Source organism: Cebus imitator, unplaced genomic scaffold (assembly GCF_001604975.1).
Source record: "Cebus imitator isolate Cc_AM_T3 unplaced genomic scaffold, Cebus_imitator-1.0 Scaffold774, whole genome shotgun sequence".
NCBI classification, from domain to species: Eukaryota; Metazoa; Chordata; class Mammalia; order Primates; family Cebidae; genus Cebus; species Cebus imitator.
The window spans coordinates 132,536-144,871 of NW_016108089.1; the positions used below are offsets into that span (position 1 = coordinate 132,536).

Genomic DNA, 12,336 nt, shown 5'->3' on the forward strand with positions numbered 1-12,336 from the left:
AATAAACAGCCAATTAATTTACTTTAGGACAAGAATTTACCATATAAGATTCATTTTTACATAAATTTTCTTTTCTTTAATAGGTAAGATGATAACAATCCTTTCCCAAAACAAACTTCCTTTACGTGTATGGACTAGACTGCCTAAGGCCACAAAATTAGAAGTTAGAGTATTTTACTAAATAGTTCAAAATGTGACTATCTTCGTTAAACCAATATTAAGGTTTCACTTATTAAAAAATTACACAAGCAATGATTATTCTGTTTGGGCCGAGTTACAGTTTTGTAACCTCTATGTCAAATTTTGACATCTTATACTATTTGGCAGAAATAAATATGAAATTGCTTGATCAATAAATCCAAGCAAAAACGCATGCTGGCAATTCTTAAAACATTTTTAATTTTACTTTACCAGTAAGTTTTAAAGATCAATCACGTGAACTGAAAGGCTCCACAGCTTTTACTTTTCCCTTAGAAATATTTTATTTAAGTGCTTATTTTTCTTAGGTCAATTAATTAGAGCTCTTTTAAATGAACATTGCACACGTAACACATACATAGCCACACAGACAACCGGAAGTAGATGGTTACAAGATTTTTTTTTTTTTTTTGGCTAATTTCCCGATTGGATTATTGTCCTTTGGGCGAGGCCTTTAAGAACAGGGCTAGGAAAACAGTTTCCAGGATCTAACAAACATGCATAACTGGAAAACAAAGACAGGTTTTGAGAGGTACTTATTCACCTTTCATTCCAGGAGTTCCATAAGGAAAACAAACATTTTTCCCAAACAGTGATTTGTGGCACCTTTTGTGTTTTCCCAAGGAGTCTCAGGCCACCAGAAGTCATTTTAGGGTTTTTTCATACATGCACCATGAGTGGCAAGATAGATTATAGAAAAGTAATTCCATTAATTGAAGAAAAACCTTTCCAGGAAAATAAGATATATGAAGAGAAAAACATGAAGGACTTTTGAATATACTTATAACTTAAATATGCAGTTTAATTAATCTGAGCACTCTTTTTCATTGGGTTATGTGCAGGAACTTCCCACCATAATGAGAGGAATTTTTAGAGAAAGATCCCAGATGCTGTTTGATATGTGACAAATCAGACATGGAGAAAGAGACATGAATGCAAACAATGCCTTCAGCCCCAGCCACTTCCCAAAGAGAGGGAATAGCAGAGGTGGTTTTTGAATGAGTAATAGATGGAGAAGGAGGAGGAGCAGGGTTTGGGGCTGAAGGCTTGGGGAAAGGGGGAAAGGAGGGGCCACTAGGGCAGAGGGTTCAGACAGGCAAGGAGTGGATGCAGGGGGATGAGGATACAGAGAGGGGTTCATCTGCAGGGTAGAAGGGGGTTTCAGAGGAAGGAGAGACCAGGGCAGGGTTTTTATTAAGAAGAAAGATTTCATGAGGGTTGCAAGCTTGACACAGGGAGAGTTGGGATGTAAGTAGAAGTAGAAGAAAGCCTGAATATGAGAACCTTTTGCCATTTGCCATTCTTGATCATAAAGTTGCCAAGGTTCCTGAGAATTTGAAAGTTAAAGGTGCCATTTTCAGGCCATCGGCTGTCATTACCTAATTTGTACTGGGGCCAGGCCATGTTGCAATAAGAAACTAAACACGTAAGCCAAGTTTGGCACGGTTATGAAGGAGACCGCACAGGGGAGAGGGCACAGGAATGTGGGATTGTTTGGCACCCCTGTGGACTGGTGAGAAGAAGCCGAGGGTGTTTGTTTTTGTTCTAGGCATCCCCAGACAAAAGACAGAGACCTGCAATCCTTTTTCTAAAGAAGACAGTCAAGCTGAGAAAAAAATTGGGCATCCCCAAGATTTCCTCTAGCTCAGTCCCGCTGGTCCTCTGAGGACCAGGAGGCAAACCTGACTTTCCAGTGTACCGTGAGAAAGCCAGGGGAGGGCAGATCTTACCAGCCAGCTGGATTGGTCATTACCAATTGCCAGCCATTCTGAGTTTGGATGTTCCAGTCGGAATTGGCAAAAGGCCTCTTAGACTGGAGCTGCACAAGGAAGAGAGAAAGAGAAAGAGAGAGAGAGAGAGAGAGAGAGAGAGGGAGGAGGAGGGAAGAGAGCTAAATACCCACTGAGGGTGGTTGGAGATGGATTCCCAAGACTGAGTGTTTTGACAACTCACTGGGGAGTAGCCCTGGCCAGAGCCTCACAGTCCCCTTCAGGTTACTTGTCCTCCTCATGCAAATCGTTCAAAAAGTGAAGTGAGAGAAAACACAGGGCAGGTGGCCAGAAACCCTCAGGATCCAGGAGTTAACTCAGGATGAGGTACCATTGCCCACTGTTTCCTGGGTTGCAAGAAAGCCTCTGCCCCCAGCCCTCGTCCCAGGTTTTGACACCAAATGTAAGAGTTAAAGAAATGAAAGAAACACATAATGCAGTTCAACAGTCAAAGGCAGATTTATTTTAGGGAAATCAACCTGAGAAGGGCTTCTGGTCAATTTCAGTCAGGAGCATTCTCTCTTACAGGCTAAAAACATATATTGGTATCAGGGTGAGGGGGCTTATCATGAGCTTGGAATGTTTCTGTGTTGAGGATCAGTCTATGGCAGGGTTGGAATGTCTTTGGGCAGAGGGGAGGTTATCCTGGGGCTGACATCTTTCTGGCCAGAGGGGAGGTTATCTCAGGCTGACATGTCTCTGGTCAGGGAGGGGTTTGGAATGTTTCTGGTCAGGGGCTTGGAATGTTTCTGTTCAGAGATGTTATTTGTTGTTTATGGTAATGCTAACCTTAGCCATTAGGCTGATGCCGTTTGGAAGATTCATGTTCATAAGCCCAGCAACCTGGGAGGCTGAGGCAGGAGGATCACTTGAACCTAGGATTTTGAGATCACTCTGGGAAACACAGGGAGACCCTGTTGTTACAAAATTAAAAATGTGTTAAAAGCCTAGCTGGGCATGATGGCGCACACCTGTGTTTCCAGATGCTCCTGAGGCTGAAGTGGGAGAATCACTCGACCTGGGAAGTTGAGGATCATGCCACTGCACTCCAGTACTCTGGATGACACAGAAAGTCCCAGTCTCCAAAAATTAAAAAATTTAAAAAAAATTTTAAAAAGCACGTAGAAAAAAAAGAATGCCTAAATGAACAGCCTCAGCACTGGCTTTTCCCATGATCTCTCTTGCTGCTTGCCAAACTCTGTTCTCCGTATAACAGCCTGAGAGAGGTAAAATCAAATCCCACGTCTCGCCTATTTAAAGCCTTCCTGCAGCTTCCCATTCCATGTGCTACACACTCTAAACTGCTCTCCTAGGCACTCCACGATCTGCTCCTCCTTCCAGCTTGTGTCCTCATCACTCTCCTTTTACTTCCGTCCCAGCCAGATTGGCCTCTCATCTCTTCCATAAACAAGCAAAACTTTCTCGCTTCTGGATCTCCACATTTATCACTCGCTTTACATAAAATGGTGTTCCTTATCTTCTCATGGTTGACTCTCTCTTGACGCGTAGATCTCAGCAGAAATGTCACTGCCCTGATGAGGTGAGCTGTCCCTGAGGGGCGGTTATCTCAGGGCCAGCATGTCTCTGGTCGGGGAGGGTTTTGGAATGTTTCTGGTCAGGGGCTTGGAATGTTTCTGGTCAGAGATGTTATTTGTTGTTTATGGTAACACTGACCTTAGCCATTTAGGCCGATGCCATTTGGATTTAGGCAGTTTCTGATCAGGGTGAATTTTAAAATAACAGTGCTTGTGCAAGAGGGCAATGTTCCTGCTCTGTATACGCTCTGAATATGCCCTGCTTCACTCATCACATCACCGTGTTTCTCCCTTCCTGTTACCACAACCTGAAACTGACTTATCAGTTGTCTACTTTGTTGTTTATCTGTACCTGCATAGGGACTTTAGAAAGTCTTGCTCCCTGCTATGTCCCCAAGAGCCTAGAATCATGTCCAATGTCATAGATGGCCCAAAAATATTTACCAAATAATTCAGGAAGGCAAAGCTGGATCAAACTACATTGTCACATCTGGAGAATTATAGCAGTTAGAGGAGGAAAATAGTGAGTTAGGATGGAATCCAGCAGAATGGGCCACTACCTAAGCCAACAGACCTGAGAAACCTCCTATCCTTCCTTGACTGGACAGTTTCCTGAAGGAACCCATGCCATAGAGCAGGTCCACTTTTGCCCAGATTAACCCACAGAGCCAAGAGCTGGGTCAAGGGAACATTAACATGGGAAACACCAAAAGAGAAAGCATTCCCACAGCAGTCTACCTGGTGATGACTTTTTTTTAATGAATAAACTTTATTTTATAGAAAAGTTGGCAAACCTAAAGGTTCACAGCAAAACTAAGGGGAAAATACAGGGAGTTCCTATGTTCTCCTGTCTTCACACATGAACAACCCCTCCCCCACACTCATCATCCCACGCCATAGAGGTGCATTTGTGCCTATGTCAATAACCGTATATTGACACATCATTATTACCCAAAGTCCACAGAGTACATTAAGATTTACTCTTAGTATTTCACATTCTATGGGTTTTGGCCAATGTATGATGACACGCATCCACCGTTGTAATACAGGTTAAGTGTTCCTTATCCAAAATGCTTAAGAACAGAAGTGTTTGAATTTCATATTTTTCTCTGATTTTAGAATATCTGCATTATAGACTTACCAGTTGAGCATCCCAACATGACGTTTAAAGGTTTTGGATTTTGGAGCATTTCAGATTTCCTATTTTTGGATTTGGAATACTCAACCTTTATCACACAGAATAGTTTCACTGCCCCAAAAATCCTCTGTGCTATCCCTATTCATCTCTTCCTCCCTCCCACCCTCGTTCCCTCCCTCTCTCATCCAACTGGCAACCACCGATCTTTTTTTTTTTTTTAATGATACTCTATGTTCTCGGGTACATGTACAGATCATGCAGGATTGTTGCACAGGTACATACATGGCAAGGTGGTTTGCTGCCCCCATCCCCCATCACCTATATCTGGCATTTCTCCCCATGTTATCACTCCCCAACCTCCCTACCCCCCGCTGTCTCTCCCCTAGCCCCTCACAACAGACCTGAGTGTGTGATGCTTCCCTCCCTGTGTCCATGTGTTCTAATTGTTCAACACCTGCCTATGAGTGAGAACATGCAGTGTTTGGTTTTCTGTTCTTGTGTCAGTTTGCTGAGAATGATGGTTTCCAGGTTCATCCATGTCCCTACAAAGGACATGAACTCATCGTTTTTTATGGCTGCATAGTATTCCATGGTGTATATGTGCCACATTTTCCCTGTCCAGTCTATCATCGATGGGCATTTGGGTTGGTTCCAGGTCTTTGCTATTGTAAACAGTGCCACAATGAACGTACATGTGCCTGTGTCTTTATAATAGAACGATTTATAATCCTTTGGGTTTATACTCGGTAATGGCTGGGCCAAATGAAATTTCTATTTCTAGGTCCTTGAGGAACCACAACACTGTCTTCCACAATGGTTGAATTAATTTACACTCCCACCAACAGTGTAAAAATGTTCGTATTTCTCCACATCCTCTCCAGCATCTGTTGTCTCCACATTTTTTAATGATCACCATTCCAACTTGCATGAGATGATATCTCAATGTGGTTTTGATTTGCATTTAAACTTTTAAGACCTATCTTTTTAACCAAAATATATTTACAGGGTGTCCACCACCCACATATCTAGAAAAGGAAAATAAAGTACAGTCATACAGGCTGCATGCCTATAACTACAATTCAGAACCCAGAATTTAAAAGAAGTGAACACGCAAACTTTCAAATGAGTAGTCTGTTTAAAAGCAAATTCAGAAAGTGTATGACTCAAAGCAGTTCCTTTGATTCTTCTCAGAACAAAAGATCTTAAAAGAGCAGATCAGAAATGGCTGAAATGGCCAGTGGATTATAATTTTTTGCACATCCTATATATCTGTATGAAATAACTGTGGAACTTTGCAGTCTGAACAGAAAAGCTATACCTATAAAATATTTCCCAATGGAAATCATACTCTCTGTCTATTAAACAGTGCAGCACAGGAAAACCAGATGAAAGGGGAAAAATGTGTCTTAGAATACTTGGAATAATAGCAGATATTTTGAAGAATTGTGGTCAAAAAAAGGGGCTCAGAAGGCTAAACTAGATGTCATTGTGAATGGGTTGGTAAAAAGAAAAGGGAAATTGACCATGACCCCAGTGTTAGGCCTTAACTTTATATTCAGGTCTCAAATTGGCTGCTGCATTGGTGGGCTGATAATTTGAGGCCAAGAAGGGGTCTTTAATCTGGCAGCTAGGATGGAGCACTTGTGCTGAAAGTTTGGGAACGTATTAAGAAAACACATGCCTAGGGGCAACTGTCTGGCTGACACAGCAGTCACAGTTGCATTGTGGGACAGGATCCCTAGATGACTATGGGCCTTGAAAATGACCTTCGACATCCTGATTTCTGTGGCAACATGTGACTTGGGAAAAATGGAACTTCATGGTTTAGTCTGTTTGTGCTAGTATCATAAAATATATTAGATCAGATAATTTACAAATAACAGAAAGTTATTTCTCATGTTGCAGAGGCTGGGAAATCCATGATCAAGGTATCGGTATGTTTCATGTGTAGTGAAAGCCCAGTGTCTCCTTCCAGATGGCTTCTTTTTGCTACATCCTTGGCAGGAGATGGACACAGTGTTTTCATGAGGCAGAAGAATGGAAGGAGCCACCTACTTCCCTCAGGTTCTTTTATAAAGCCACTAATCCCACTCATGAAGGCCCTGTCTGCATACGTTAATCTCTTTCCAAAGTTCCGAGGTCTAAATACTATTGCATTGGCACTTAAATTTCAACACATGAATTTGGAGGGAACACATTCAGACCTTACAATTTTACAAGCTCAAGAAGAAATATGAGACAAAGGTGATGTTAGTACAGCCTAACTCATGCACTGCTGCAGTGAACTTTGGCCATTATTTTTACTTTGAGTCACAGAGCCAGGGCCAGAGGCAAGAAGGAATGGGGAGGAAAAAAAAAAGGCCTAAAATATTTATTCTCATGCCCTAAGATGTTACAGGATTTTGTGGCCACTGGCTAATGTCTATTCTGTGCAATGAATGCACTGACCTCCAAGAAAAGTAGTAGAAAGAGTGTTTTCAGATAAGAGATTCAGGAACTGCCAAAACAAATTAAAATTGGCTCATCCAGTTCTTCCACAATAAATGAGAAAGGAGGTATCTTTTGTTTTGGTCATATTGGATAGTTTCATTAGATAGATGGAGGCTTTCTCAATAAAGTACTAAAGGACTCAACTAATGGCAGATATTTAAGTCTAAGAAATCTCTTACTCTGGGGTCCCCAAGAACATGATCTCAGGCAGTGGGCAGACTCAGAGAGCTGTCCCACCAGCCACGTCTCATAGCATACAACAAAACCTAGCAGTCTTTGCTCTCCTCGGGCCTGTCCTGCAGCCTTCATACCGTTGTCCTCCTTCAGGAATCAACCTCATGAACAGTGGCACTTAGCGCCCTTTCTAGATCTTTACTCTTTGGAAATTCACTTCTAGATCATAGAATTCTTTGTCAGATATCACTTTTCTCAGCCTCCTTCCATTTGTGTTAAGTTCATAACTGCATTCTCATGATTCTCCTCGTATCAGAAAAAGAAATGAACATCTTAACCAAATTGTTCTTTGTGGTTAAGAATATAAACAAAGCCTTGAAGATAAGACTTGAAATCAGAGAAAACATAAGTAGCATAACGTCCACCCCTCCAAACAGCCAATCACAGTCTTGTAAATCAATGTTATTTCATGCTTTCCTGCTGGCTAGTAATCACGTTGCAAAATTCACCAAGGTTTTTTTGTTTGTTTGTTTTTAAAGGCACTTCAATGCGGGCACAATTGTCTGCCTAAGGACATCTCTGCAACCCTGAAATCACCAGCTGAGGACTCGCGGGAAACATTACAGGTTGGTTTGGGCTAAGAGTGAAACAAATCACGTGAACATATGGTATTAAAACAATGTGATACACAGACAATGACGTTAGCTTACTTTGTAAGAGAATGTAGTAGAAGCTATCTTTGAATACATCTATCTGGTGATAACTTTTCTCCCTGGCATACATGTGTATAATTTTTTAAGTTGTGTCTGGGCTCAGAGGTCTAGATCAAAATTCCAAGGGAAATGATCAAGAATATTATCAAGGTAATACCAAAAGGCTTTTCTCCATTGCTCAGAAATATGAAAAAAGGAATGCTCACAATAAACTGAAGCGGTGCATAGGAAATCTCAGAATAAACCTCTTAACGTCTTAAAATGTGTCATGTTTGGAATGCAATCTGATACAGGTATTCACAAGACCCAAACAGACACCTCATCAAAGAAGATATATAAATTACAGGAACGCATATGAAAAGATACTAAACATCATATATCATTAGAGAATTGCAAACTAAAATGAAAATGAGATACCATTGCACACCCATTAGAATGGTGAAAATCTGCAGCACTGATAACACCAAATGCTAGCCAGAATGTGGAGCATCAACAGTGCCCATCTGTTGCTTGAAATGCAAAATGGTAACAGATGCTTTGTAAGGCAATTTGGTAGTTTTTTATAAAACTAAACATATTCTTATGGTATGATCCACCAACCATGCTCCACCACATTTACATAAATAAATGGGAAACTTACATCCACACAAATACCTACTTTTAATTTTGATATTTATTGCAGTTTTATTCATGATTATCAAAACTTGGAAGCAGCCAAATTGTCCTTCAGTAGGTGAATGGATAAATAAACTGTGGTACATCCAGACAATGGTATTTTATTAAGTCCAAAAAAAAAGAGCTATCAAGCCACAAATAACATGGAGGAAACTTAAATGTATATTACTAAATACAAGAAGCCAATATCAATAGGCTTCATGAAGTGTGATTCCAAATATATGACATTCTGGAAAAGGCAAAACCTTGGAGACAATAAAGAGATCAATGGTTGTCAGGGTCTGGGTGCACAGAGGATTTTTAGGGCAGATACTAAAATGGTGGTGACCTGTCATTGTACATTTGTCAAAACTCAAAGAATGTGCAAGACCAAGAGTAAAATTTAAACTTTGAGTGATAAAGATGTGTCAATGCAGATCAATTCATTGTAGCAAATGTACCATTCTAGTGCAGGGTGTTGATTGTGGGGAAGCTGTGTATGTGTGGGGTGGGAGTATATGAGAACTCTCTGCACTCTCCCTCAATTTTGTTGTGAAGCTAAAACTATTATAGAAAATGTAGTCCATTTTAAAACTTAAATGAGATAATATATGTAAAGCACCTGATGCACAGTAAAGGGCTCAATTAACATATTAGAGCTCATATATAGAGCTTTCTATGTGCAAGGAGATGTCTCATATGACCTTTTGGTCTGATCTCAACTGATTATTCTTTAAAATAAATTTCTGGAGTGGACTTGCTGGGTCAAATGTATGGAAGCTTAAGATATTTTGCCAGATACTCACTAGACATTTGTGTCAGTTTACACTTCCACAAAAAACATGCTTCTCTCCCTACATCTTCACCAACGCTTAGTAACTTCAGTATTCTAATATTTACTAAACTACTTGCGGCCTTCAAACTGGATTCAATGAGGGTTAATGTTCTTTATAATGCAAAATAAATCCCCAAGGGAAGAAGGCAGCTTGCTGGAAATATGATGTCTACCTTTTTTCCCCCCCCGTAAACACTGGAGTTTCAAGAGTTCTTGGATTGGCATAAAGTTCCATTTTCATCCGAAGACTCCACTGGAGAAAGGTCTACTTTCAAGCTCACTTACAGAGTTGTTGGAAGATTCAGCTCTTCCAAGTTTATTGGACTGAGAGCCTCTGTTCCTCCTTGATTGCTGGCTGCTCTCAGTCCCTTGCAATATTGTCCTCTCCAGCATGGCAGCTTGTTTCATCAAAACCAATGAAAAAGAGGAAAGCAAGATGAAAGTCACAATCCTTACTATCCTAATCATAGAAGTGCCATTCCATCATTTTAATTATATTATGATGGTTAAAAGCAAGTTACTAGGTTCAACCCACACACAAGGGTACAAATACCAGGAGGCAGAGATCATTGGAGTCACCTTAGAGGCTGGCTACCATACCAGTACTATCAGCCTCTGGAACTCTTGGTTGAATGGGTTCTATGTGACCTCCCCTCCAAGATAATTGGCAGAAAAATTAATAAGTAGGAGATGGAAAGAGATTTTCCCAAAGCCTCTCTTTTTCTCTCAAACTGTCACTGGGGCTGATGGTCCAGGGGTCTCATTCCTTGAAGGCTATATGGGCATTGAGGTCCACCAGCCTATTGTTGTAGTCAAATTCATTGTCATGTTAGGAAATGAGCTTGACAAGGTGGTCACTGAGGGCGATGCCAGTCCCAGCATCAAAGGTGGAAAGGTGCATAATGCTGTTCAAGTCAGAGGAGACAACCTGGTGCTCAGTGTAGCCCAGGATGCCCTTGAGGGGGCCCGCCATTGCTGCTTCACCACCTTCTTGATGTCATCATATTTGGCCGGTATTTCTCGATGGCAGGTCAGATCCACGACCAACACATTGGTGATGTGGACATGGAAGGCCATGCCATTGAGCTTTCTGTTCAGCTTAGGGATGACCTTGTCCTCAGACTAGGCAGTGCCAGCAGATGCAGGGATGATGTTCTGGAGAGCCCCATGTTCATTATGCCAGTTTCCTGAAGGAGCCATCCACAGTTCTCTGTGTGGCAGTGATGAAATGAACTATGGTCATGCGTCCTTCCATGACACCAAAGTTGTCATGGATGCCCTTGGCCAGCAGTTAGTGGTACAGGTGGCATCGCTGATGATCTTGAGGCTGTTGTCATGCTTCTCATGGTGCACACCCATCACAAAAATGAGTGTGTCAGTAGAGGGTGCAGGGATGATGGCCCTTGTGGCTCCCTGCTGAAAGTGAGCCCCAGCGTTCTCCGTGGTGGTGAAGACACCAGTGGACTCTGCGATGTACTCAGTGCCAGAATTATCATATTTAATTTTGGTGAGATTTGGCTCCTGAAAGATGGTGATGGAATTTCCATTGATGACAAGCTTTTTGTTCTCCATGACACACCTTGACATGGAATCTGCCATGAGTCAAATCATACTGAAACATGTAGGCCATGTAGTTGAGGTCAGTGAAGTGGTCATTGATGGTGACAATATCCAACTTACAGGAGTTCAAAGCAGGCTTTGTAACCAGGAGTGCAAATATGGTCAAATCCATTGATTCCAGGCTTCACCTTCACCATGGTGTCTCAGGCATATGGCTGGTGCTGCATGAGAAGATGCGGCTGACTGTCGAATGGGAGAAGCAGAAAGCTACAGCACATTACTCAAACCATAATTATCATACCTAGAAATTCTTTGTGAACTCTGATGCCAGTAGGTGGTGACTCAGGTGGGCATCACTTACATGGCAGGCTGGCATTCCCTAAGCCTGTGGATGATTCAGTTGTCTCAGTATAACTTATTTAAAAGACTACACTTTTTCCTCATTGAATTTACTTTTGTTAAAATCAATTGGCCATATGATTTTGACCATTAACTGACACATATGCAAGAATTCTCTCAAAAAAGGTTATAGGCCTAAATTTAAGGGTTAACTATACACTTCTTAGACGAAAATGTAAATTAATATGTTCATGACCTTGAATTAAGAAGAAAACCAAAAAACAAACTTTTTCTGCTAAACAATACAAGTTAAAAAATGAGACATGATCAAAACTAAAAATGTTTGCACTTTAAAAGACATCAATAAGAAAATGAAAAGATAAGCCACAGAATGAGAAAAAAATATCAAATTATATATTTGATAAAGGACTTGTATGCAGAATACAAAATGAAATTACAACTAAAGAACACTGGGATAAATGACCCAATTTTAAAATCGGCAAAATATTTGAATAGTCAATTCACCAAAAAGGTATAGGAATTGCCAATAAAGCACATGAAAAGATGGTCAGCATCATCAGTCGGCAGGGAAATTCAAATCAAACTATAATGTGACATCCCTTCTTACCCACTAGACTGCTATAAGAACAAAGAAGGACAATAGCAATTGAAGGAAGCAGAAAAACAATGATGTGAAAAATTGAACTCATGCATTGCTGATGGGACATGAACTCATACTCACACTGCCGATGGGACATGCACTCATACTCACGCATTGCTCATGGGACGTGTACTCATACTCACACATTGCCGATGGGACGTGCACTCATACTCACTCATTACTGGTGGGACGTGCACTCATACTCATGCATTGCTGGTGGGACGTGCACTCATACTAATGCATTGCTGGTGGGACGTGCACTCATACTCA

The 12,336-nt window shown here is 41.1% G+C and overlaps 1 pseudogene; it reads right to left on the bottom strand.

Moving 5' to 3' along the window:
* Positions 1–9,747: 9,747 nt before the first annotated feature.
* On the bottom strand, positions 9,748–11,263 carry LOC108297123 (annotated as a pseudogene).
* Positions 11,264–12,336: the final 1,073 nt, after the last annotated feature.